Source organism: Macaca nemestrina, chromosome 9 (assembly GCF_043159975.1).
Source record: "Macaca nemestrina isolate mMacNem1 chromosome 9, mMacNem.hap1, whole genome shotgun sequence".
In the NCBI taxonomy this organism is placed as follows: domain Eukaryota; kingdom Metazoa; phylum Chordata; class Mammalia; order Primates; family Cercopithecidae; genus Macaca; species Macaca nemestrina.
The window spans coordinates 46,753,991-46,776,157 of record NC_092133.1 but is presented as its reverse complement, the minus strand read 5'-3'; the positions used below and the strand labels follow the sequence as shown (position 1 = coordinate 46,776,157).

Below are 22,167 nucleotides of genomic sequence, written 5' to 3'. Positions count from 1 at the left end.
TTTATACCACTCAACAATGGCACTTGATTTAACATTAGCGTTTCCACATATTACGTGGACTTGAATGATCTACCTCACGTGTTTCACCATTCTGTTTAGCTGCCACAATTGTTGCCAACACAGTAACATTCTTTTTGAACCACTTTAGCTGACTTGGGTTAGCACTATTTATTTCTCATTGGTGACTAAAATCTGAATTTGAATGTTAAAGCAGATGCCTTCCCGCCTTTAGAATGCAAACACACCTTGGTAGAGCTAAGCCAATAAATATATCTTAAAGGATTATAGATTTTATAATGGTTCACATTTAATCTGTAATAATCCTGAAAACTCAATAATGAGGCTCTAATGGCACATTAGCAAGCCATTTGCCACATCTTCACAGAACAGGGTCCCTGTTTTTCAAGGAGAGACTAAAGGGTAACAATTTGGCAAAAGAGGATTCCAAAGCTATGAGATAAATTGAAGCTTTAGGGTCTCTTCAAGATCTCCGAGACAATAGGATAATTCAATAGCCCTCCTTCCCTCCTTCTCCAAGAAAACATAGCCATCCTTACCTGATTCTAGTACTCAAAAGAGCTTTCACATCCCAGTGAAGCAAATGGCCATCCAGAATCGTGTCTGCTTTCCCCTTGCACGTTGCTGGGTTTATATTTCCCAGCACTTTCTGAAACCTACTGAGAAAAAATTTTCAGTCAAGTCCAGGAGTGTTAGAGCTCTCATTAGCATACCTTTGTGGGCTTGGTACAGGTATGAGATTAAAGAGTATTGATAACAAAAGGCTTATACACGAACTCTCTCTTAGGGCAGCCTGTTATCAGAGGTAGAAGTTGCAGAAGGCCTGCTGGACTGAAGGTCGTTTCACTTTTTCTGTAACTTTTCCAGCATGACAAGTTCTGCGCAAAGCTTATAACCTGAATCACACACACACACACACACAAAAAATGCATCTACTTCATTTACCATTGGTCGTTCTACAGCAAAGATCGTAGTAATATATGCTGGACATCAGTGTGGGCTGTGGATAGCAATAGGCAATATTTTCACCAATTTCAGAACAGAAAACTAATCTTAATTTTTATGAGTGCTCATAAAAAGAATTCTAAATTTTAGATTTGCTAAATGTGAGTAGTAAATAATGCAGCAAGACTGCTATGCAACCATTAAAAATCATACTGAAAATAATTTAATGACATGCAAAAATTGCCGAATATTAAGTAATTTTAAGTTTACAAAACAATATGATCCCATTTGTAAAGTAAACATTATTTTTACTTTATATACATTATAAACTTTATATATGTTATATATTAAAGACTGTAAGTACAGGAAAATGGTAAGAAGTAATTATCTGGTGATTATGGGTGGTTTTGTTTTCATCGTTTTGTCTCTTAGTATTTCCTATCATACGTATGCATCACTTTCAAAATGGGGAAATAAAATGTTTTTCTTCCTCTTGGAGAATATAGACCACAGCACAAAGTTAAACAATGGGCCACGGAGACAAAGAAAGCAATAAAGAAACCAACCAACCCATTCCCTTTTTTTCCCTAGTAAAATCTAAGCTGTCTAGGACACATTTTAAAGAAAGCCACAAAGGCCGCTTAATTCCTTGCAGAGTTTGATCAGAGACAGGCCTGCAAAATTCCAACTGAAGTATTAAAGACACAAGTTCCTTCAGATAGGGCATTTAGTAATGCATCTTAAATTTCTCTCTGCTACTACAGAGGGGGAAAGATTAAATCATGATATTAAACAAGGTTTTTTTAGTGCATTTATGTAGAATTATTGGTTACAAGCAAACACCAAATCTAGTTAATGCAGGACAAGAGGGGGAAAAGAGGAAAAGTAAATTCACTGGAAGACAGCAAGAAAAGCTGCAGACCCAGGCTCAGGATGGCCAGGAATCAGAACATCTCTGTAGATCTAGGTAGCAGGAGCTATCAAACAATCTCTTCAGGGCATTACCACTGAGATGGATGGACTCCAACTACTTTAGGTCTTGTGTTGCTCCACTCAGGAGCCAATTTCTGAAAGACAGCTATATAATACCTTTATCCTTTCATTTGAGGGGATACTTAACTGGGAATCTTAAAAAACATTCACAAAGAGAGAAGAGTAGTTCTCCAAAATAAAATCAAGGTGCTGTATAACTTATGAGCCAGTAAAAACAACAAATACCCACTAGTGACTTTCCATGAGATTTCCTCCTCCCACCTTTCTCCCTTGCAGTGGGGAGGCCTCTTGACTGCCCCTGTGGTCTCCTCCAGACTTCCCCAGCCATCTTCCTCATCATAAAAAGGAGCCATGCTATGGCCCATTCAGACTCCTGCTCAGTGACTCACAATCTAGACAGATGAGATTATTTTAACCAGGGTTTTGGTAGACAACAATGGCATAACATGTCACCTTTCCTAGACTACATTTGAGGGTCCATATCTGAACAATAATGGGGTGAGAACTGAGAAGATTCCAAGCGCTCTGGAGGGCCAGTGGAGAAAAGATGTTGGACCCCGGGGACTCATAATGTCCATCAAAACAACTGACTCCTACAGACAGGAACAAGACTCAAGACTCCCCTGGGGTGAGATGAAGATATGGTCACTGTAAATATTTAACTTGTGCACACATTTTATTTCTGTCTGGAATGATCCTCTCATGAATCCAATTAGCTAGGATAAGCTAACTGTTCTTCTCTGTACTATACCCCCCCAAAATTCACTCATGTACACATACTGTACCCATTTTGCAGAGGAGGAAACAGACATCAATTTTCAGAACACATAAAGGTGGTTAAAAGTGAGCATGATTCAGCAATGGTATTGAAGGATATAAATCCAAGTCTCTAGACTCCTAGACAAGAGCTTTTGCCTCTCACCAAATTCTAATTGTCTCCATTACCTTGACCTGAACCTTGGCACAGCGACTCTGGGGATATAAAAGTCTATGTGTTCACTCCTTACTAGCAATTGATGAAGCAAAGCTATGTCCTCTGTCTCTTAACACCCCATCACAGGAGGAAAAACTAATGAGCACAAAGTAAAGGCAGCTGATGAATAATTGTATTCAAGCTGGAAGAATATTTCTCCCAAAACCCTAACTCCTAAATCATTAAGCAATAATCACTAGCATCACAATTTTTCTTAATATTTTACTTATGGAGTCTTAGAAGGCATGGTGCTAATTTCATATACTTCGTGTTAAGGGTCATATTCTTTCATTCTTTAACTCTTAGAGTAATTAAAGATTAAATTACTTCTGGCTGGGCACGGTGGCTCACACCTGTAATCCCAGCACTTTGGGAGGCTGAGACGGGCAGATCACAAGGTCAGGAGATCAAGACCATCCTGGCTAACATGGTGAAACCCCGATTCTACTAAAAATACAAAAAATTAGCTGGGTGTGGTGGTAAGCACCTGTAATACCAGCTACTCGGGAGGCTGAGGCAGGAGAATCACCTGAACCCAGGAGGTGGAGGTCGCAGTGAGCCAAGATCGCACCACTGCACTCCAGCCTGGGATACAGAGCAATATTCTGACCAAAAAAAAAAAAAAAAAAATTGGAAGAAATATATTATTATATATAGCATCCAGACTGTCATCTTTAAGTAACATTTCTTGCTGAAAGGAACTGGAAATCCTTGGAGAAACGGCTGGTTCTGGGTCTGAGGCAGGAATTATAGAACTAAGCTGGGAATATTTTATTATACTAGAAATCAAAAAAGTCATCAAAATTATGAAGACAGTATCTAAAGAACTAGAGAGCTTCCCATTAACTAAAGATTAGTTAACTTGAGCATCAATTTAAAAAATAACTGCTAATCCCAGCACTTTGGGAGGCCGAGACGGGTGGATCACAAGGTCAGGAGATTGAGACTATCCTGGCTAACCCGGTGAAACCCTGTCTCTACTAAAAAATACAAAAAACTAGCCGGGCGAGGTGGCGGGTGCCTGTAATCCCAGCTACTCGGAGGCTGAGGCAGGAGAATGGCGTAAACCCGGGAGGCGGAGCTTGCAGTGAGCTGAGATCCGGCCACTGCACTCCAGCCTGGGCGACAGAGCCAGACTCAGTCTCAAAAAAATAAATAAATAAAAAATAACTGCAAGGGATTGAAGCAAATCAAATATGCTTAAATCCATGATGTCATAATGATACTTTTTAAAAGATGCTAAGGAACCAATTTGTTATTCTGAAAATTGGTTTAAAAAAAGGACAGGAGTAGGAATCAAGAAGTCAAGGATGTACTCTGCTTTTCCTGCATACATGTACAGCAGGAAAGCCAAATAGTTGATGAGGGACAGTTTCTCATGATCCAAGTATTCCAACTAATAAATGAGGAAAGACCGACAAACTGGAATCTAAATATTTTGCAATCCCTAATGAAATGATGGATCTAGACAAAGATCATCAATAGCTGATTAAGTCACCAATAGAGAAAAAGAGAGACAACAAGATACTGCAGCCTCTAAACCACGTACACAACTGCATACTGCAACCTCTGAACCACATACACAACATTCTCAATGTTACCAAAAAGCGAAACCTAAATCGGATCAGCCTCTAGATCTAAGTGCCTGTTCATAGGAAATACAAAAGACAACTGAATATGTATGTTAAGGATGACATGGGGGTACAGGTAGAGAAATTTAGACTGTGAGATAGTAAAACCAATGATCCAGTTTGTTTAAAAAATGTGTTAGAACTGAAAAGAAAGGAAGAAGTAGGAGGGGGAGGTGGGGAGGGGGAGGTGGTGAGGGGGAGACAAGAACAAGAGCAAGAATGGGTTGGGGAGGGGAGAGAAGGGCAGAGGCAAAGGACAGGGAGAATGGCCAGGGAAAGGGAGGGGAGAAGAGAACAGCTGGGGCAGAGGAAAGGAAAGGAGAGAAGAGGCTGCAGATTAAAAGACACTTAAGAGACAGGTCAATCCACTGTATGTTGTAGGCTCAGAACCAACATTATTTGGAAACTGATTCAAACAAAAACAAAAAAATTATGAAACAGGGGACATTTTAACACTGACTAGGTACATAACAATGTTCAGGGATTGTTTAAAATATAATAATGGTACTGTGATTATACTTTTTAAAGAAATTTTTGTGTTTTAGAGACACAATCTGAAACACAGATTTATAAAAAGAAATGATGTATTGATGAAAAGTGCAAAAGTCAAATGGACAGATGGATGGACAGATGGATGGATGGATGGTTGGACAGCTAGCAGAACAGATGGGAGGACAGATGGATGGACATAAGCTTTGTTCTTGAAAATGCCAGTTGACGGGAGATAGGTAGGTAAGGAGCACTATGGCAGATACTGCAGAACGCTCCACTCAACACCCATTCCAAATTCTAGTGTACAGAGAAGCTGGACCCCCATTTGCCTAGAGTTCTAGATCGACTTTAGGTTCTGCCTTTCAGATGCATTGGCATGAGACTTTGATTCAGAACCCAGCCAGTTGGACAGTGAAACAGGGCATGGACCATCCATTTTCATGGTTTGGATCATGGCAGCACGGCCCTGAGCTGGCGGTTTGGTGGCTGTTTCCAGATGCTGCAGCCTGCTTCCTTACTGCATGAACATGGTCAAGGTAGCCCACCACTAAGAAGCTCAATTCTGCAGTTTAAGCTGGGGAGTTGTTCCTGAGGGCTCAGCTTCAACTCTCTGTCTTCAGCCTTCACAATAATACTGCAAGTTATCTCAATCCTTTAATAAATCCTTTTCTTTTTAAGTTCCCTGGAGTGGATTCTGTTATCTCCAACTAAGAACATGGCCAAGCTAAATCTCACAGAAGTGAGTGTTGGACCTCTCTGTAAAGAATGCATGCATTCTAATCAACTGGACCCTGTGTACGCCACGTTGCCTCTGAGAACGTTTTTAAAGTTAAAAGTAGTGAGCAGTCTGCCACAATGCATTTTTATTGGGTCCAAAAAGAAATTTTTTTTCGGTACCCAGGGATGCTATGGTGGTCCTTTACCACCTCATGGGTTTTTCACAAGACTGAAAAATCTCTTTGAACCCCGAAGCAGGCTCATCATTAGTTAACTGTAGATTCACCTTTTCAATGGTCTCAGTTCTACTTTGAATTCAACCTGCAAGCAAGAGAGGAGGGACATCTTTTGTTCTGAGCTGAAATGAATGTTCTTATTTAACCCCTTATGCATCCATCACATATTAAGCCTGAGACTGCAACTAAAGATGGCCCAGTGTGGTGCGGAGCCCAGGCTGATTCCGTGAGGGACTTCTCAGCTCTGACCAAAGTGGCAGGGCTTGGAAGAAAATAGAGCATGACAAGGGAGCACACCATTACCCTCCTTCCCCAAGGAAATTTTCAAAGCCCATGATCCCAGGAGAGTACACGTAGATGCTGACAATCTTCTGCTTTTCTCAGAGAGCAGGATTACAGAGTTTCTTCCCTCAAATTTACCCCAGTTCTGCCTTCAAACCAAAGGAAAAAGATAAAGGGAAACATTGTAGATATGAAAAGAACTGGGATTTAAATCTAAACTTTAAGATGTATATGTTTGTTTGTTTTCAGTGACCTTAATTTCCCTGAGCTTCATTTATATCCTTTCTCTATATATATATAAAAATATATATCCTTCATATATATGATATATAAATATATATCCTTCATATATATCCTTTCTATATATATATAAATATAAATATATATATACATATATATATATATAAAAATCAGGGAGTCTAACAAGAACCTACCTTGTTAAAAGATTACATAGCTACTATGTTTTTTAAACTTCTCTGTTTGCTCTATAACAGGAGGCAAATTAGTTATTTCTTTAATTATGGACTAATTAATTCTGGATGCCCCAAGAGTGGCAGGTTCTGTGCATTTTAAACTCTATAGCACAGTTACGTTTTCCTGGTATATTCCTCACACTTGGTTCTAAAGCTCTCCCCTTTCAACTTTGATAAATTCAACCTTAAGGGAAAAAAGTATCTTTTGCTATTTTTGACACATCCAGAGAGTTTAAAATCTAGATAAAATTAGAATTGCAAAACGTCCCTATTTCTCCACTGTTAGATTAAACACTGGGGGGCTGTATAACCTTTTTCAGAGTCTTTGGAAATTATTCTCTGATGATTTATCTTTTTCTAAAACCACAGATAAGAATTTATTTCATTTGGCAGAGACAAATTTGACCTGTGTGCTATACAAGATTACAAAGTCAGATTGGGAGAAAGCAGGATGCAGTTGCATTTATCATTATTTCAGGGACAGGGTGGCAATATCTTCTGATGTAATGCCCTCTACATAAATCTCAGATGGTTCACATCTCCCACCTTGCTGTGCACCTGTGGGAAAAAAAAATACCACACTGTCCTTTGATAGACTTGAAAAAGAAAGGACCAAGAGAAGCAGAAAGCAAATGATAATATCAAAGTCCAGCCTGACTCAATCGATGTTCCCTCAGGCCAATGTGAGGAAGGAGGGAGGAGAGTCTGAGAGGAGCTTGGTGTGGAGGCATATGGTCTTTCTTATATTGGGCAGAATCAAACCTGAGGAGGAAACCCACCAGGTAAGAACTGCTTTCTTTCCTGGAGCAAACTCACTGGCAACCATTCAGAGAATCCCCCCCATTAGATCAGTCAAGAATTAAAAGGAGAGGGGAACCCGACCTTCCCTATGCCAGGAAGTGAATGTACAGCATTTCTCACATTCTCTCTTGCTGCGATTGTCTAACTCCTTCCCAAAGACAATCCACTCTAGACCCAGGAAGAAAAAGAAGAAGTTATTGCTCGTGTATATCTACCCGGAGGGATAATGCCTGCAGCAGGACTTAACATCTTGGATTTATCACTGATGTGGGATGGTTATAAGGGCCAGGAGACATCTGAAATACCAGGCTCAATAGTGCAGTCAATGAAATAAGAGTAGGTAATGTAGGAAGTATATCATGTTCCCTCAACTTTATGGAGGCCAAGACATCTGAACTGAAGACTGAGGCAGGGGTTGGATCCTAAGAGGCTGAGGTTAGGGCAGGAAGCTCCCACCTGAGCTACGTGGGTTCCCTAAGAGTCAAAGGGGCCAGCCCAGGAAGTTCTGTGAGAGAAAGGCAGAGCTCAATGACAAGGGGGAAATCATGAGGAATCTTGAGCTTGCAAGAGCCAAAGGCAGGATCCAACTCAGATTCCAGAGCCAAGATGAGGCCAGGCCAGGATGGAATCTAAGCTAAAGCAGATGAGGCACAAGTTCAAAGGGGTTGGCGGTCTTGGCCCCAGGTCACCTACAGGTAGTATTTATGACTCCATTTTATTATGAATCAGTAGATTAGAGAGACCTGTGTGGGTTGGGCTGGCTTATCCAGCCAGAACAAGAAAGATGATCATTAAAACAACAATTTATTGAGCTCTTACTATGTAGATACTTATCAAGTGAGGGCAAGAAGGACAGTCATCTTTTTAAATAATAAAAAATAAAATGCAATTAACTTACTGAACTTATTATGCTCCAGACACTGTTCTGAGGCCATTACAAGAATTACTTCATTTAGTACTCATAGTAACCCTGTGAGGGTAGTACTATTCCTATCCTCACTCTACATTTGAATTAAAAAATAAAAAACTAAGTCATAGAGAAGTCAATCAAAGAGCTGATAATTGGAGGTCGTATAGCCAGTAAGAGATCAAGCTGGATTCAAAACAGATCATCTGCCCTCAGAGCTCTCTAGCTTAACCATCAGCTACACTATGCAACATAAGCATCTGCCTTCTACTAGTATCAATATAGTCATGTATTTATTTATTTGTTTGTTTGTTTGTTTGTTTGAGATGGAGTTTTGCTCTTGTCACCCAGACTGGAGTACAGTGGTGCAATCTCAGCTCACTGCAACCTCCACCTCTCGGGTTCAAGCAATTCTCCTGCCTCAGCCTCCCTAGCAGCGGGGATTACAGGCATGCACCACTACACTTGGCTAATTTTTATATTTTTAGTAGAGACGGGGTTTCATCATGTTGACCAGGCTGGTCTCAAACTCCTGACCTCAGGTGATCCACCCACCTTGACCTCCCAAAGTGTTGGGATTACAGGCGTGAGCCACCACACCGGCCTATATTCATGTCTTTAGAGTAACAAAAAGATAATGCATGTCAATTAGTGAAAGCCATAAAGCTGTTGTAAGAAGAAATCAAACCTTTAGTCTCAGAGATTGTGAGAAGAGGTAAGGATTCTGAAGTCATCTAGGCCAATCTCCTTGTCATAGAGATAGTTACTCACCCAAGTTCACTGTGGTGGAGTCTTGCAGTGTTCATTCATATCTGGTTCTGCATTTCTTTATGGACATATGGGAAGGTTATACTTTCCAGTCTCCTGGTACTGGCGAATGAGCTGTGAGTGGCAGTGGCATGCATCACTTCTGGAATGAAGCATTTAGTGCTGTGGCATTTGAGAGGGGGTGTGAGTTCTGCACGCTCTTCCTTCCTCTGCCATGGTGACCCTGAGTGTCACGTGTCCCAGTGACAGGTTACAAGTTCCTTGAGCTACCACTTGGAAGCAACTGACCTCCAAGAGTTGCCAGACCAAGAATGGGCTTTGCATAAACAAGAAATAAATATTTACATATTAGGCAACTAAGATTCAGGGAATTTATTTGTTACCACAGCAAGCCTCCTGCCCATCCTGACTAATACGCTCATAATGCCAGCTTATGGAGATGACTTCTTAGCTAAATTATAAATCTTACTTTTAAATTATTTCAGTCCAATAAACATCTCAATCAAATGATTTTATTTCTGCTTTTCAAAACATATTAACATCCCTCTAATTCAGAGATAAAATTTCATACAACCTCAAATACAAAACATGGCTAAAAATATAAAATAAATATGAAAGGCTTGTAGGTTACAGAAATTCATGACATAAAGTCCGCGTATTTTACTCTACAGGAGAGGTTCCATTCATATAGAGGTAACTTTAATTTACATACGATTCTAACCAGCTGTCCTTTTTCCTTCTATCATAGAAACTTAACACAGGTTTCTAGAAGCAGACACACAGGTAGTAAAAGTGATAGCTTAAAGGGACTCAAGTGAAAATTACTCTGTCCAGGACAATAATCAGTGGTCGTAGTGACAATCTGAGTCTTTTAACAACCTCTAAAACAGCAGAATCTGAAACACATTTAAAAAGAGATTTTTCCAAGATTTTTTTTATTTTGAAGTTTAAAAGAAAGAACTCCAAGTTCTAAAGCTACCAATAATATGAAGAGGGAGACAAAGAGACAACTAGACTAATCCATCTCAAAATGTAACACTGTTTTGTTAGCATGGGATTTAGGGAACTCTTTAATTTTCTGCATTTTACTTAACCATATTTAAATTTTTTCTGCAATGATAATGTATTACTTTTGTGATATAAAGGTAATTTTTTTAAAGGGTTGAATTCAGGTGTACAAAAAAGTCACGTAGAGTGAATATACGTGATAGGCTAATTCCCCAGATAGGCTAAAAAAAGGAAGTGTCAACTCTATTAGGCTATTCTTATGCATCATCAAATAAAGAATAACCAGTGCTAAAAATAGAGTTTCTGTTTCTTTTCTTAGACATACGAGAAGGACTGTGCTGACCTCAGATTCTATCTCAGATGAGCTCAGAAGTCAGTGGTCTGGGTGCATGGGACTTTTAGAAGTAAAGAATCATCAACCAATTCATTCAGGACTAATGGAACAGAACAAGTTCTACTGCTTATTCATGTCACTAATCAGAGAACAGGCTGAGCTACCTTTTCGTACCCAGATGAGCTGAACCTTGGATGCACCATAAGAGATAAAGATTCTTCTGAATAGGATAATTACAGTGGTGTTTACAGAAGGGATTTGATAAAACCAGGTTGCATGGAGCTGTGACCAAGTTGTTGCCTCATAAATGAGTCCAAAGTTGAAGATAATCTTGGCCGGGCACAGTGGCTCAAGCCTGTAATCCCAGTACTTTGGGCCGAGATGGGCGGATCACGAGGTTAGGAGATCGAGACCATCCTGGCTAACACAGTGAAACCCCGTCTCTACTAAAAAAAAAATACAAAAAACTAGCCGAGTGTGGTGGCGGGCGCCTGTAGTCCCAGCTACTCGGGAGGCCGAGGCAGGAGAATGGCGTAAACCCGGGAGGTGGAGCTTGCAGTGAGCTGAGATCTGGCCACTGCACTCCAGCCTGGGCGACAGTGCAAGACTCTGTCTCAAAAAAAAAAAAAAAAAAAAAGATAATCTTGAAGACTAGTATTTTTTCCATTCCAGTGTGTTGGTTCTATGACTGATATATTCAAAATATGTAAATACTGGCTCAACCTGGACACTGATCAATCAGAGAAGATGCAAGAGTAAACATGTGGTAGACCTGTGTGGATGTATTCCTGCTGAACTTCAGCCTTGGTGAGATTCTCTTTAAAACATGGAGTTATGCATTGGCTGAGGGGTTTCTTCTTTCGAAGTCCCAATTATTGAGTTATAAGCCTTATAAATAGAATGAGTAGTCATTTTTTAAAACCTCCAATTTCATCATCTCACACTGCTGAAAAACTACTTCAATCCATCATGAGGGGGACATGCCACCCATAGCACTTATGTGTTGCATCTTAAGAGTACCACTAGAGGGAAAACCATCAGAAAACTGGCATGATGGCTGGGCAAGGTGGCTTGCACCTGTAATCCCAGTGCTTTGGGAGGCCTAAGCAAAAGAAGCGCTTGAGCCTGGGAGTTCAAGTTCAAGACCAGCCTAGGCCACATAGCAAGACACTGTCTTTACGAAAAATACAAAAATTATCTGGGCATGGTGGCATGTGCTTATAGTCACAGCTACTTGGGAGGCTGAGGAGTTTGAGATCTCAGTGAGCTATGATAGTGGCACTGCACTCCAGCCCTGACAACAGAGTGAGACCCCATCTCTACGTTAAAAAAATAAAATTAAATAAAATTAAAACAAAATGAAAAGGAAAGCTGGCATGACATCTTTCAGGCCTGCCAGCATGGCTGGGTGTGAATGCTTCCAACCAAAGCACAATTGCTGCCCTAATAAAACTGAATTACATGACAAAGGAAGAAAAGAGTTTAGGCAGGTTATAAGCTGAATTATCCTTGAAAGCCCTTTGGAGGGAGAGAAAACAAACCTAATTTGTAGAAGAGGAAAGTGAGACCATAAGCAATGCTTAAAATTGTGCCCAGGAGGGAGGCTGCCTACATCACACTCATATTTAAGGTAGAAGTAAATAAGTGAGCATATTTATCAAGGGCTCTCCTAAGTGCTGAGTACTTTACAGCAGGTAAGTATGTGAAGGAAACTTGCAGATGTCTGCAAGAGAACAGCATAGATGTGATGATCAATAACCATGGGTGTGGATGAGACAATAGGAAATCCTGCAGGACTGTCACAGTCAGAAAGTATGTGCCCCATCTAAAGGGAACAGCCACTACTCATTGGTGCCATGAGAAAATGCAGGCCCAATGTTGATGGATCCTCCCATTGCTTTTAATGAGAAGTCAATAATGCAGGTGTTTATCTCAAATTTCTTGATTTTCAAATGGAGGCGAACAATTAAAACAGAAACCCAAACATGTTTATCACTCTTCAGGTCAACACTATGCTGGAAAAACTGAAGATAGGCTGTCCACAAGTTGCAACCTCTGATTTAATCCATTCTTTCCTTCATTCACAAATACTTTCTGAGAGTCTCTGGAGTACCACACACTGTGCTAGAACTAAAGGATACAATTCATAAGATGAAGTTCCTGCCCTAAAAATTTTACAATCAAATGTCAAAATAGAGATGATGTCCAAGTAATTACAATATTGAACTATGCATACCTCTGGGGTATGTAAGAGGAAACCCTAACCCAGACTTGAAGAGGATCAGAAATAGCTTTCACAGGTGGAGATCAGAAAGGTAGCTGTTAACTTAGTGCAACCCTGGCTGCACAACAAACCACCCCAAAACATAATAGTTTAAAATAACAACGTGTTTAGCTCATAATCTTGTGCATTAGCAATTTGGGCTGGGCCCAGCTAGATAGCTCTGACTTGAGACTTTCTGATCCATCAAACAACAGAGAACTGCTGGGTTGGCTGGGGGTTGTGTGGGGGCTGAGGTTTGGGATGGCCTCAGCTTGGACCACTTGTCTCTCCTCCACATCATCTCTCATTCCCCAGCAGGCTAGCCCAGGTTTGTTCACATGGCAGCTGGACAAGCTTCCAAGAGAATGAGTGAAAACATGCAAGCCTTTTGATGCTGAGGCTCAGAACTGGCACAATGAACTTCCTCTGCATTCTGTTACCAAAACAAGTAAGTCCCAGAACCAGCCCAGATTTAAGGGGAGGGGAAATGGTCTCCACCTAGTGATGGGAAGTCACACTGAAAGGTGTGGTCACAGGGGTGGGTGAAGGACAGTGGTTATTTTGGTAACGTATCACCTGATAAGAAGGCATGACATGCGCAAGGCCTGAAGATAATTGAGTCAGAACATGGAGTTTGGGCCATTCCAAGTTGTTTAGGATGGCAGGAGCAGAGAAGGCAAAGGGGTTTGAGGGAAGGTATGACAAGTGTGGTCAGAAGTCAGATCATACAGGACCTACCATGTATGCAACCCAGTAAAATAGAGAGTCTTGGGTTTTTTGGGGTTTTTTGTTTTTTTGTTTTTGTTTTTATGGCTTTCTTGTAAAAAAAAAAAACACACACACACACACACACACACACACAGATGATTTTGCCTTGTCAATACAAGACAATAATTGCAAAATAAATACAATGCAAGTTTAATCATAGCATCCTAAATAAAATGCTCTGAGGACTCATAAAGAAGATACACCTTATCTAGTTGGAAAAATTACAGAAGTTGTCATTAAAATGTAAAATTCAAACTGAACTTTGAAGGACAAAAAGGATTTTGCCAGGCAAGGTTATAGAGGTGAGCCAAAAGATGAGCATCCACCAAAGTGCAAGAGGGAAAACCTTGCTTGCTACATGGAATAGCAAGCATTGTGGCTTGGCTAAGCTGAGGGCAGCAGTTCTCAATCTTATTCTGCATTAACCTCCTGAAAGATGATATTCATACGTAACTCTCCCACATTCATACCCTGATTATGCCAGAGTTAAGACAGGCTATGGAGTTATGCACAATCGCCACCTCTCGGACTATAATGCCACCTTCTCTCGCCCCATGGTCTACCGTGCGGCTGAGTCTGAGATCTACTAACGAAGGACTTTGTAGAGGAGCCATGAAGATTGCACCTGAAATAAGTTACAGACAGAGCCTGGAGGTGCTTAAATGCCAGGCGAAGGGATTTAATCTTCGTGAAGGCAGTTAAGAGTCCCTGAATATTTTTAAGCAGGACAGTACAAATAGAGCTGCATTTTGCCAATTTTCATCTGGCAGAAGTGGGTGAGTAGAGCAGGGCGAGGCTAAGAGAGGATGCTTCTTCCCTATCCCTGCCCATGGCAGGCACGATGCATCGATTGAGGGACTTATTTCTGAGAAGCCCACACAGATCCTCCAAATTCTTCTCAGCGTAGTGTTCTAATGGTGGAGGAAGGGGTGGAACTGAAAAGCCAGCTGAAACCTAATGGCCACTATTGGACTGAAGAAAGTCAGCTGTTTAAGAGGTGAGATGTCATTTAGGTGGGAAGCAGAGCCAGGACGGCATTTGGAAATGGAAGTGGAAATGAAAAGGAAGAATACTTTGAGAAGTGTTGGCAAAGTGTGTCAGTATGACTTGGCACTTGTTTCATGTTGGGGGAGGTGAAGGGGAGGGGCAACTAAATATCACTCCAATTTTTTGAGCTTATGAGAGAACATGGAGCCATTACCTACAAAAAGAAATGAGAAAACAAACTGATTAGGAAGGGAAGAAGAATATACATGGAGTTTGAGTCTTTAGTATAAACTTCAGGCCTAAGATTATTAGAATGAAGGCTGAGGCTAAAGTTTGGAAGAATAAACACATAAACATGAATCTCATGAACACGGGATTTTCCCCAAGATACTCAGCATTGAATGAATGCATAGGGGAGAGGAGTCAATTTCTTGTTTCCCCTAAAAATACTACATTATCACTCAAGAGCAGAACCAAAAACAACTGGAAAGGTGAAAAAGTAAAAGCAAAAGAGTTTTGGGATTTTATTCTGCATAAGAGAAGAGTAGGAGAAATGGCTCCTGCATTGCACGCTTGACCATGGATGCACAAGTGGAAACCACAGCATCCTACCTCATCTTTCAACCTATGCACTGTGTCTGAAGTTTTGACATAATAGGACATGTGAAAGACTTGATCAAATTATGAAATGTATTGTTCTGCTACCTCCTGATAGAGATAGTTTGTCATGCAACAAAAGTGGGTGCCCATGTTCAGAGGAGGGGAGCTGAATTTTAAGTTATTCCCTTGTCAAGGAGGCAATAAAGAATTGTGGTTTTTGAGTATGGATTCTGGATTAAGATTTCTTGAGCTAAATCCCAGCACTACCCTAATTTGAGAAACTCACTTAATTTCTCTTCGCATCCATTCTTTCATCTGTAAAATGGGCCTAATAATAGTATCCATCTCTTAAGGTCATTGTGAGAAGTAAACAAGAAATACATGTTAAATTCACCCAATTATTAAATATAATTGTTTCATAATTACCTTTTTAATATAGATGCTCTTATCAAGTGCTAATGAATAATTCTTATACTTTAATATAGTCCATGGAGAGTTCTCACATCTTCTAAAATGAAAATCCCTTTGGTTTAGGTTTAGCATGACTGGATGAGAATCTTTAACGACCTGTACATGAATGAATGCCTCCTATAAAGAAAACTCTTAGAGACTTCCCCAATCTCTGAGAAGGCGTAAAGTGACCCTAGCCATACAGTTCATCTGCTATGGGGTGCCAGTCATACCCTGTCTCCATGGATATGAGATTAGGAAGATGGATTTCGAAAAATGACCTTCCACCATTGGGTTTAGAGAATTTCTTGTTTCTACTTCCATTAACTCAGAAAAGGTAAAGGAGCTGAAAAAGTATTCAAGTACTCTTCATTTCAGCTTCAAAGATTTCCTTATAAATTTTTCCTTCTTAGGGGAGACCCCATCTCTAAAATAAAAGCAATAATAAACAAAAATAATTTAGCTAAGCATGGTGGTGCACGCCTGTGGTCCCAGCTACTAGGAAGGCTGAAGTGGGAGAATCTCTTTAGCCTAGGAGGTTGAGGCTACAGTGAGCCGTGATTGTGCCACTGCACTCCAGCCTGGGCAACAGAGCAAGACTCTCAATTAAAAAATGTAAATTAAAAAAAAAACTCCCACTCTTATAGTAACATAAAGATGGAGTTATGTGACTGATTAAGCAGGATGAGAAGTTTGAGCACTTAAGAGGTGACTTACCCAGAACACTCCCCATTTGCAAACTCTTAAAGAGTTGTCTTGCTAACAAAACTTGATCTTGGATCTGTCATGACGTTCTGTAACAATACAAAGCCATTTTTTTCCTCCTAATTTCTTAAACCAGAATATCATGTCCTTATGAAAGAATTTCTGCAAAAATATTGGCAGTGGTGCGATGCTAAATGTTAACAACTGACACTTCAGGAATAAAAAGCTCTAGTGTGTAACATTCACCCATCTCTATAGTATGAATACTCCTACCATAATTGCTTTCAGACAATCAAACGACATTGCTGAAAGTGAAGGTGGGAATATCTGCGCACAATTGGTTCTGATGAGCCAATATGAGCTGTCCCCAACACGCCATTGTCCCTGTACAAGCCACCTCTTAGGCCACCAATGAGGCATTTCTCAAGTTAACTTTCAGATGACAATGCCACCCTAGGAGCTGGGAAAGCAATGGGGAGCAGGAATTGAGACTGGATTCTCCAGGTGGTGTCAAAACCATATTTAGCCAGTGCAAGACTGCTTTGTTTTGTATCATGAATAGGTTTTGAGGCTTTTCCTTATGTCAGCTGCTTTTCCCAGACCAGGCCAGTCTAAAAGAGCAATCAGGAAATGTGGGTAACAATAAAAACAATATTGAAAACAGTTCCAGGAGATTCTCTGAGACCTTCAGGGGCCTCATTTCCTGGCAGAGTCCCAAGAAGCTCATGTCACCCTCCTGAGTGGACATTAAAATTCTCCTTCCCGGTCACCAGTGTCATTATCTGCACTGCCCTCTGGTGGCTTCCGTGGCTGCCATAATCTGGTGGTGACTGAGTGAGCCCAAATGTCTTATTGTGGCTGAAGCTTTTCTCAGTAAGGTGTGAGGAGAAGCCTCACTGAATCATAGGTACAACTGTTATTGGACTCCACTTTTCTGGAGGAATTTGGGACAAATTCCCTCATACCAAATGGGAAGACAGTTGATCAGCACAACTCAGAATCAAATTGGCTTTGAGTCACCTAGCTCCTTGCTGCAGGGAACTCTGGAGTGTCAGAGTTCCCTTCTCGCTAAGATGATCCCTTGACACTCAAATCTACTGATCTGGGGTGATTCCTGTTTTGGAGTCTTGATCCTGGAGAGGAGTAACCGGCCATCTCAAGGCTTCTATTTCCATTTTTTCATAGGTACCCATTTCACTCTGATGCTAGCAAAACTCCTAGTGCCTGTCACAGGGGCAGTTCAGATTAGCTTGGTTCCTTTCCTCCCTCTCCATGATGTATTTGCACTGGAAATTAGATGTATCCTCCACTTTTCTCACCTATGTTGACTTGACTTTGCCTCTTAGCAGAGAAGCAGGCACTTCTTTCTCTGAGGAGGACCTTAAGAGACTGGCAAAGTGTTACTGCAGAGAGGCTCTGGAAAGGTGCCAATCTGGAAGAACTTCAGAGCCTGCTCCTGGCTGCTTTAACGAGTGAGGTAAGATTTCCGGGTATCACCTCACATCGCAGCTCTTTTCCTTTGTCAGCAGTAATAGGAATGGGACTTGCCTTCCTCATCCTCCCACCGAGAATCTACTTCACAGGACCATGGAGGCAACACAGAAAGGGAGTGTGTAATAGTGTTGTGTGAACTACAGAGTGCTTGAAAGATGTTATTTATTGGAAAGATGATCCCGCAGGCAAAGTTAATTGCATAATCCATTTCTTCCTCTTAAGCTTAGTACGCTCTCTTATTTTGGTACTCAATATGTAATGAGTGTGTGTGTCTCCATTAGATGATTTGGGGTTAGAGTCCCATCCTATCCCTCTCTGTCCCTAACACCTATGCAGAGGTTGGCATCCAGGATCCCGATTCTACAAATGGATGAACTGAACCCCAAGGAAGTTCAAAGAGCTAAGAAGTTGCAGATATAGGATTTGAATTCACATCTCTTGACTCCAGCTGCAGTGATCGCACCACCCTGACACGTGATAGATGCTCAAAAAAATGCCTAATTAATATATTTGTGAATAAACCTTCCTATTCTTTAACCCTTGCCTTAGGAAATCTGCTCTGGTATTGTACATTGAAAGAGCAGTCAGGAATTGTGGATAATAATAAAAACAACATTGAAAACATTTCCAGGAGATCCTATCTTCACATCATTAGACAACTACTAAATACATCAAATAAATTAACTAGCTGGTTCACATATGAAGTGGTGTAGAGACTGAACAAGGATACTACAGGACCTTGAAGTTGCAGGGAAAAGTAGCAGGATACTGGAGGCACAAAGCCAGGAGTAGACTTGATGGCCATCTGAGGGCAGAAGCACTTGCTATATGACAAGGCTCATTTCACCTCAAGGATAATGCACATCAGTGTCTTTTACCAGGTTTCACTTATGAAAGCCCTAGAAGAATTTTTTAACATCATCTACTCCCTTGCACATTTTTTGGAAATAACATCTAAAACTCTTATAGGCTTAAATAGAAGTTAGTTGCAAGATATATATTATCTAATTTTCTGTATACTGTACACATATTTTAAATGTAGTTTGGCTAATACTTTGAACAGCAGAATCAACGTATTAAATTTACAGAAAATATCCACCACAGATGCTAATTAGCCAAACCAACTTCATCATCAAATCAGGCAGCGCAATCAGAATTGCTGTTTAAAAAAAAAAAAAAAGAAAAAAAGACTGCATTTTTTACTTCCAATAAAGGCGTTCATACATATACCCTGTCCCCATGATAACCTTCTCACTCTTCAACTATAATTCTAAGACAGTCAGAGACAAGGCACAGAGCCTTCGGCATGAGTTTGAAACCAGGACAAAATGAGACATAATCTGCTTCTTTTTGCTTTGCTCTTACTGAACGCTTCCTCTGAATCAATGTGTACTGAAATCATCCATTTGTGTGACACCAGGAGATCCCTACACACCTTGGGACTGTCCCACAGTGAGATTCCAAGTGTGTGAGAAGTTTGTCTTTATTTTCTGAAGCAGGAAAACTCAGAGGAATTCCTGGGCAAAAACAAACAAACAAAAGTTTGGAAAAGAGTTCAAATGGAAGTTGAGGACCTGGACACTGATTCCCTCCAATGCTGACTATACCCAGGGACCCTGAACGTCTTCAGCCACCTTCACCTCCGCCACTCTGCACAATGCTTTCCAGATCCTCCTCTCATGCCCCAGTTCCCCTCTTTCCAGGACTCGGTAGTGTCCTCAATCTGGCTTCATTGACCACCACTGAGGCACCTGCCCAAGTTTGTTTTTGGTTGCCAGTCCCCAGCTTTCAGAGCCCAGGCTCCAAATTCCTGGTTCTTGCCACCTTTCCTTTCCCTTGGCAATGCTCAGGGAGAGCAGCTTTAAAGAGGCATTAAACCGATTTGTACAAAAGTATTAATGACTAATAACCTGCCCAAGTTTTAAGGTACTGTTTGCATCTTTCAAAAGAAATTTGTTTACCAAAGGAGCCTCCCATTGGTTGGAAATTCAGGATAATAGAGAAGCTGTGGGCGCTGGGGAAAAAATATTCTAGTTGATTCCAAGACAGTTGAAGACCATCTTGAATGCTCTGCTGGGAAGCAGTCAATTGTTAGGTAGGATCTAAGCCTGACAAGCAATATTCCATATTTTCAATCTGCAAGGGATGCTATTTCCTATAACTGGGAAAGAGTCCCTAGTGTTCTATAGTCAGTTGGTGGCTGATACTGCGGTGCTAAGATTGAGATAGAACGAGATCCAGACAAACTTTACTTAAGTCCCTGTGTCCTTGGAAATTCTATCAAATCCAAGTCTTTTTGGGTAGTTCTAGTCTACCCTGAGTCTTAGATATTTTTAAATTCATAGAAAAGAGAAAGATATCCAAAGTGATGGGAAAGGCCAGTGATTCAATCTCAGAGTCTCACTAAAAGAACTCGGAATCTGAAGGTTATTTCAGGGCACACTGCATACACCTGAGACTGAATTTGTCAGGTTGTAAAAAAGAAAATGACCATATTCAAGATGAAGTTTCTCTCATTCAGGCATATGGTAAATTTGGAGAAGTTTGTTCTCTAAGTCTAAGGATTTGATTCTTGCCTTCCAAAATGGGCTAGGAAGATGGATTTATGCCACTTAGTTTCACCAATTCAGTAAATAACTCTTTAAATGAAATCCATATCTCTGAATGTAAATATGAAGATTCACAGAAAGAACAGCAAAGAGATATTATTTGAATTAGACTGTAACCATGACATTCAAATGACCTGACCACACAGCACTGGAATCCAGATAGAATTAAAGAAAATCTGCCATTGCAACCAGAAACATAAATGAATATGAGGAAACTACCCTTCCACTCCCCTGCTCCCAGCAACTTTTTTCCATGATAAACAGCAGGTTAATAAACGTCTGTTCCTTCTCAGTGTCCAAGGGATCTTGTTTGCAAACATCAACCACCATTGCTTTGTTCTCTCAGGAGAAAACAAAACACTATCAATCAAAGCAAAGTTACATACCCAGACCTGCTGCAGCAGCTGCTTGTTCAAAACCGCATGTCATTCCCCTGCAAGCCAGAGTGCCGGGACGCTTTGGTATCCTCTGCCCCTGCTCTTCTGAGCAGTGCTGTAGGTTAACTCTGGGAGGCTGGACGCTCTAACCAGGGAAGCCCAAGGCTCGCCAACTTAACTACTTACGTGCTGACTCATGCTCGGGGCAGGACACACCTCCGCTGAGCCTGCTGATGGACAAACCCCTGCACCATCCTTGGAAGGTCACACCTAGAGTTCCTCATTTTGCACCCTGAACAAACATAACCGAGGAGATGGTCATTCATTTTTTCAGACTGACCTGCTTGTCCTATTCAGTTTGGAAAATAAATATTTAATTCTTTCTCTACCCTATCGACTCCCTACTGACAGGAGACTTTACGGGACAAATCAGCACAGAGATGTAAGTTAAGACCACTTTGGATGAATGAGTTAAGCTCTGGGAGAGAAGATGCCCCCATTTTTCTAGAGAAATCACAAATATATGGAGGAAACTGATTGCACGTAATCACCTTGGTACTTTGAGGAAGCAAATGAGACAGTGTTTACATTTTCCCTGTTATCCTTTCCAAGCAAAACCAAAAATCAACATTCTTCATTATTGTCTTCATTTTAATCTACCTGGTAGTTGGTAGGGTTCCCAGGGGAAAAGTTCATTCTTCTAACCCTTTGGGCTCAGATTAGCAGGTATCAAAGGTAGGGAAAAGACAGCAGAAGCTTTTATTGTTTGATTAGATCTTCGAAGTTTGCTGCATTCTACCTATGCCAACATGCAAAAGGCTCAGAAGCCTAGAATTCCTGAAGAAAAATGGTGCCGTTTTTCCAGTTATTGGTGGATCACTTAGAATAGCACTATAGAGGCAAAAAACTTGCCTCCCAGCCTAGAGCAAATATATATATATATATAGCTTTCTTTAGGCTATGACAGAGTCCACCGTGGGACTTGCATGGAAGTAGAAGTTGGGTGCAAGGCGGACAGGTGTTGTATAAGTGTTTGGTTAAAAAAGAAAATAAAAGGAATTGTTGACAGCAAGCATGAAGTAGACAGGCAGCCCTGTGGGCTCTGGAGTGAGAGAGTTACTGCACAGGCTCTCGCTTCTTCCCACTGACTGGAGCTGCAGTGATGCCAGCTGAGCTTCATTAACTACTAATTGGGCTCCAAGGCTCTGGGGCTCCTTTATCTAAAGGTCAAGAGGCTACAGAAAAGGCAGTGAAAATCCACCTGCGCACAGAACACAGCTTGTAAACTGATGTGTAATAATAGTAATAATAATCACGGTGATAACTATAGCAGCAG

At 40.9% G+C, this 22,167-nt stretch overlaps 1 protein-coding gene across 2 annotated transcripts in view; it reads right to left on the bottom strand.

The window, feature by feature from the left end:
- Positions 1–20,991, bottom strand: part of LOC105480987 (neutral ceramidase) — a 90,937-nt gene extending 69,946 nt beyond the window's left edge. The window contains exons 1-2 of one of the 2 annotated variants that reach the window (XM_011740235.2): positions 20,841–20,991; positions 558–677 (exon numbers count right to left, since the gene is read on the bottom strand). The gene's annotated coding sequence lies outside the window, so the exon portion shown is untranslated. The remainder of the gene's footprint in view (positions 1–557; positions 678–20,840) is intronic. The other variant, XM_011740228.2, reaches the window with a different exon arrangement.
- Between the last annotated feature and the right edge of the window lie 1,176 nt (positions 20,992–22,167).